The sequence below is a fragment of the Sapajus apella genome, unplaced genomic scaffold (genome assembly GCF_009761245.1).
Source record: "Sapajus apella isolate SASKATOON/1434 unplaced genomic scaffold, GSC_monkey_1.0 scaffold29, whole genome shotgun sequence".
Taxonomy (NCBI): domain Eukaryota; kingdom Metazoa; phylum Chordata; class Mammalia; order Primates; family Cebidae; genus Sapajus; species Sapajus apella.
The window spans coordinates 17,188,068-17,194,067 of NW_022436969.1; the positions used below are offsets into that span (position 1 = coordinate 17,188,068).

The 6,000-nt window shown below is 48.7% G+C and overlaps 1 protein-coding gene across 2 annotated transcripts in view; it reads right to left on the reverse strand.

The window, feature by feature from the left end:
- Positions 1 to 4,617, reverse strand: part of L3MBTL4 (L3MBTL histone methyl-lysine binding protein 4) — a 446,421-nt gene extending 441,804 nt beyond the window's left edge. For both annotated transcript variants that reach the window (XM_032293336.1, XM_032293337.1), the window contains exon 1: positions 4,495 to 4,617. The gene's annotated coding sequence lies outside the window, so the exon portion shown is untranslated. The remainder of the gene's footprint in view (positions 1 to 4,494) is intronic.
- Positions 4,618 to 6,000: the final 1,383 nt, after the last annotated feature.

A 6,000-nucleotide genomic window follows, 5' to 3' on the forward strand; every position in this document is an offset into this window, starting at 1 on the left:
GAGATGCATACACTGCTGCTCATCTCCTGCGGTCCCCACTTGATACTTTTCAAACAATTCATTAATCAATTATGAATTGTGGCAGCGACCATGCTTTTATCATTTCACATTCATCTTCAGAAGGGATACATCAGCATTGTCAGAGCTTGCCTCATCACTTCCAGCCTCATTAAGAAAGTGTTTCCCATATAAGCTCAAATCAACACAAAATGAAGAAGGTTCACCAGGCGACACTGAGCAGGGCCCCCCACTGCTTCAATGTCATCCCCAAAAGGGACACAAAGGTCAAGGGAATGGAGCTGTGACAACTCTAATGGGCTCAGAGTTAAGGTTTCACTTCTTTTCCATTGCTACTGCAGAAAAAATCGTTTCTATTTGCAAAATAAAATACAGACATATTATCCTAAGGCACTATCCTTTAAAAAATACGTGCAAATGCTTAAACAAAAGATTACATGTGTATGAGTGAACTGAAGAGCTTCATTTCCTCCAAGCATCTTCTAATTCATCGTTCTGCTTTATTTTGCTTAAGTGTAAGATGCCAATATTTATACTGCTTGCTGTTTTATTCAGTGTAGTAAATAGAGCATTGTTTTATTTTTTTAAATGGACCTAAATAGTTTTCTTCAGTTGGAGGTATGCTCCTATAATAAACCATCCTCAAAATATTTTTGCCAATGTTACAAGATGGATATGTTTTCTAAACTGTAAAACACTAACCGAATGAAAGGAGGACATCTGTATTACTAAAACAGAAAGCAAAACATTTACCCAGAGCTCGCACTGATGCGTTACCACTGAGATCACCTCTTTTTTAGCCAAGTTCAACCACATCTTCTCGGCTCCTATTTTTTATTAGCAACTGACAAGGCTTACCACACCATTCCCTTCCTTCCCTCCCTTACTTCTCCACTGGCTTCCCTGTGACTGTGACACCTCGTTTCCCTCCCAATGGAACCACTTCTGTTTCTCTCACTGACTCCCTTCCTGGGCATGGACCCTAGTCATAGAACTGTTCTTTTGTCTGGGTGCTAGTTTATTTCACACTATCACATGTTTTTAGGGTCACCCCATAGTCGCTGAGTAATTTTTAGCCGGCTTTTCCCTGACCCGACATCAGTGTTTCTCCAATGAAAAGCCATTTCAGGGCCCCCTTCAATTCAATGGTTTTCTGTTGCTTTTTTCTAATAAGAATGAGCCAAATAACATGTTTAGTTTTTCACAAAGCAAAACCATTTTGCTTTTACCAAAGTATATTTTCTATAATATATTAATACATGATATAAGCTTTACTAAAATAATGTTTTAGTAACTTGATAAATGCATTGTTTTAACTTTTATTTTCAGTTCAGGGTACACAAGCAGGTTTGTTACATAGGTAAACCTGGGTCACAGGGTTTGTTGTACAGATTATTTCCTCATCCAGGTATTAAGCCTAATACCCATTAGTCATTATTCCTGATCCTCTCCCCCCTCCCACCCTTTGATAGGCCCCAGAGTGTGATGTTCCCCTCTATGTATCCATGTCTGCTCATCATTTAGCTTCCACTTGTAAGTGAGAACATGAGTATTTGGTTTTCTCGATCCAATGTTGTATAAACGGAACTTATCCTTTCCTCCCTGCCTCCCGCCCACCAAACCTGCCTCTCCTGTTGCTCACTCTCCCAGTTCATCAGCAACTTGCTTGTTTGCTTGCTTTCTTTTTCGTCTTTTTTTTTTTTTTTGAGACAGAGTTTCGTTCTTGTTGCCCAGGCTGGAGTGCAATGGCGCGATCTCAGCTCACCCCAACCTTCACCTCCCAGGTTCAAACAATTCTGCCTCAGCCTGCCAAGTAGCTGGGATTACAGGCACCTGCCACCACACCCAGCTAATTTGTATTTTTAGTAGAGACGGAGTTTCTCCGTGTCAGTCAGGCTGGTCTCGAACTCCCAACCTCAGGTGATCTGCCCACCTTGGCCTCCCAAAGTGCTGGGATTACAGGCGTAAGCCACTGCACCTGGCCCATTTTTTCTTAATTAAAATAATTAATTGGAAGAACACTTATCGAATGGTGATTTTCAATCTCTCCTTCAGCTCTCTGGAGAAAGGAAACCTTGACCCCCTTGAAGGAGTGATGGGGGAAGGAGGAGTTGAAGCTTCTGCTTCCTTGGTCAGACTGGGTGCTGGTGCTTCCTACACAACCTCCCAAAGGTGGCTTTCAGATCTGCCTGTTCTTCATAGGAGAAATTCAAGGGCTTTCCATCTGCAAATCTTCCTTCACAATCAGCCTGATCTCCCTCGCTGCTGCTGTTATCACCTCCTGCCTCTGCTCAGCAGTTGTCTGCTCACATGTGGATTCGGTCCTACGAGTATTTGTTGAGCATGCACTTACCAATGTGTCAAGTCCCACGCCAACCACAGGTGACTTATATCCACCCAAGAGGGATGAGAAGTGTAATTTAAGGTATAAACCACACAGGTACTGCAATGAAGTTATGTAGATGATACAGAGCACCTAAGATTCTTATGTTGAACTTTACAATATGCAAACTTACTTCTCTTTAAAGTGAAAGTTAAGTGAGTTTCCAGCTCTACAAAAAAAATTAGAAAATTAGCCAGGCATAGTGGTGAACTGCTATCCTCCCAGTCAATAGGCTGAGGTGGGATTGTTTGAGCCCAGGAGGTCACTGCTGTAGTAAGCCATGATGGTACCACTGTACTTCAGCTTGGGTGACAGAGTGAGACCCTGTCTCTAAAAAATAAAAATAAAAAATTTTAAAAGTAAATTTTTAAAAAATTTAAAAATTTTACCTCTGTCTTCACCAGATCACCTTCCCACCAATACCCTTTCTTTGGAAACTGAGTGAAAACACACTGCAGAGGTTGACCAAGCTTAGTATTTCTTGTGACCCCAATATTGTGCAGCAAAGTGCCAATTCCACAATCGAGGGTTACATGCAATACATCCTCAATGTTGCCTCACATCTAAGAGCATAGTGAACAGCAGTGTTATGTTCATCTTCCTTCCTACTCAACCATTACACACCAAGAAAGCAGTGTAGTCGAATCCAATCCCTTTGGATACTCCAAGAAAAAATCCTTTCCTCTTTCAACCCTTTCTCCTAATTGTGTAGTATCATAACGGAGAGCCGAAGTCGGTAGTTTTAGCATCTTCTGAAGAGCTAAAAGCATTCCAAGTTTTTAATATTACCAAGCACAGAAAACAAACTCTACCCCCCCCCCCCACCACCTGTTTGTCACTTTAACCTTTTTAGATGAAAGAGATTAGAAAACAGAAGAGTCCCCACTACACTTATTTCAGCGAAGGACTGAAACTGGAGTCTGCCGCAAGCATCTTCCAGAACAGCTCCAACAAGGGGATCCAGGAGATGGGCCACTAGCAAGTCATAGCGGAGTCCAAACAAGCCTGAAGTGAAAGGAGTCTTCAGGATGGGAATGGCCAGGTGGGTCACGGAGACCAGGCTGCCTTCCTCTGGCTATTAAGTACAGCAGTCTCAACAGTAACAATGACCAGGCCTTCCTTTTATTTAGTTCCACCACGGGGCACTGGCACATTAAGAATGTCCGTCTAAGGGCTTATATAAGATAAAGCACATTTTGCACTTTAACCAGTGACTAAAGGAGATCAAAGGCAGGGGACAAAACCCACCCGGAGTTTTCGACCTCGCAAAAACCCTCTCACTAATCCCGCAGGAAACTGCGGCACTGGCCCAGGTGTGCCCAGCTCAGCTCGCGTCCACCTGGGACCAAGCTAGCCCAAGAAGGCCCAGCGAGCAGGCAAGAGCGACTGTGGCCAGTGCGCCTCCCGCAGTTCCAGGCGGTGGCAGGAGCCTGGGAGCCACCGTCCCAGCCTGGCCAAGTGCCTGTCCGCTCTGCGCGCACTCCCTGATCTCCCGCTCCCGAGGCTGGGCAGAACTCGCAGAGGAAGACAGGGCAGAAAGCCGGTGGAGGGATGCAGCGCTCGCCAGTCCGGGCACACGACACTTGTCGGCTGAGGGGGACACGGGGGCAGAAGGGGGCCGTCAGCCCCCAGAGAAAACAAAAGCCGAATGCCCACCGCCCGGAGCTCGGTGGCCGAAAGACTGGCTGGGAGCCCTCGGGAGTCCCGCCCCGTCCCTAGCCCTGGACCCGAGCTGCGCTGGCTCTGGGGCGCCCAGGTGGCCGCGCCTGGCACCCCGACCCTGCCCTCGCGGCGAACAGAGACGCGGGGCTCTGCGGCGGCCGCGCCCGTCCAAAGTGGGCGACAAGTGAGGCAGCGCCTCTCGCGGGGAGCCCGGCACGCGCCCTGGCGGCGAAAGAGAAAGAGAAAGAGCCGAGGCCCGGGCTGGGGAGATCCCAGCCGCCCCCGCCCCCGGCGGCCCGGCCCGGCCCTCGCTGCGGGAGTCGCGCAGGCCACTCCGCCCGCCCGGGACCGGGGCCACCCCGTGCGGCGGCGGCCTTGGGCGCCCACGCGGGCTCACAACCATCCCACGCGGGCGGCGGCGTCCTTCTTACCCCCAGCGGAGCCGCGCCAGCCCGCAACGCCTACCGGCCGATAGGCTGGGGTCGAGTCAGAGCTTGAGGTTCGGCCGGCCCAGGCTGCGGCGCCTCTGCCCGGCGGTGCCCGGCGGGAGGGGCGCGAGGGTGCACGCGCGGGGTGGGGGCGCGGGAGCCGCCCCCTGCCCGCCCCGCGCGCATGCTCCCGCCGCACCTGCCTCGCTCCGGGTTCCACTCCCCGGGGAGCCGTGTGGGGCTGGGCCCGCCGAGGTCGGGGCTTTCCCGTGGGAGAGGGTTGGCTGCGGCTGGGTTTTCAGATGCCTCCTTCTCCGCATTTGTTCCCTGGGAAGGATTCCCCCAAATCTTGGCTACTTCCTGCCTGCCAGCCTGCTCCCCCGCTGCGGTGTCCCAGGCGCTCACCCCTGCTTCATCCCAGCTCTTGGGGTTCACCTTCCGAAGGCTGCCTCCACCAGATCTCCCTCTCCGTCCCACTGCTCCGATTTTGCAACCTCCCCCATTCCCCTTTCCCGCTCTTGACTTTGCTACTCACGCGTACCTGGATACCATTTCAAAATAAAAGAATACTCTTTCCAAGTGGCGAGAAGTGTTTACTGGCCGTGTTCTAACTGCTTGGGATTGAGCAGGAAACGAGCTGGGCATATCCTGCCCTCTTGGAACTTAACGGCCTTAGTGGCTAACTTTGGCCTTTCTCAAAGCATGGTCGCCAGGTTTGGGAGGACTGTATTAAATCGTTTATTTGGCTTATAATTAAAGGTAGCTGGTAACTGAGGACTATACTTTTGTGACTTTTGAGTGGAATGTTCTTTCATAGGATGCCTTGTGTATAAACCCTAGTATGCAAATAATAGCTAGTAGGTACAATATAAATATTAATTTGTTGCTTTCCTTAAGAAATTGAATAATTTAGCAGGATTAACAACGATAGCATCCAAAATGATCTTTTTGGTTTATTGTGGACTACCATAAACCGAGAATGAAAACTTGCTTTTTAAGCAAGACTGGGCATTGTAGAAACATAATTTCATATTCTTACTGAAAAGAGATATATAAACCTTTGCTAATGAAGTTTTAAAATCAAGAACAATGATCATAGAAATTTGTAAGTGCAAACACACACGATTTGTGTTCTGTGCTCTAGTCAGTTAAGAAAAAGTTATTAGCTGGGCATAGTGGCTCACGCCTATAATCCCAGCACTTTGGGAGACGGGAGCGGGCAGATCACTTAAGGTCCGGAATTCAAGGCCAGCCTGGCCAACATGGTGAAACCCCGTCTCTACTAAAAATACAAAAATTGGCCGGGCATGGTGGTGCCCACCTGTAATCCCAGCTACTCAGGAGGCTGAGGCAGGAGAATTGCTTGAACCTGGGAGGTGGAGGTTGCGGTAAGCTGAGATCACGCCACTGCACTCCAGCCTGGGCAACAGAGTGAAACTCCCTCTCAAAAAAGAAAAAAAAGAAAAAGAAAAAGACAAAGACAAAGATATTAGAGACAAAGAGAAAAAG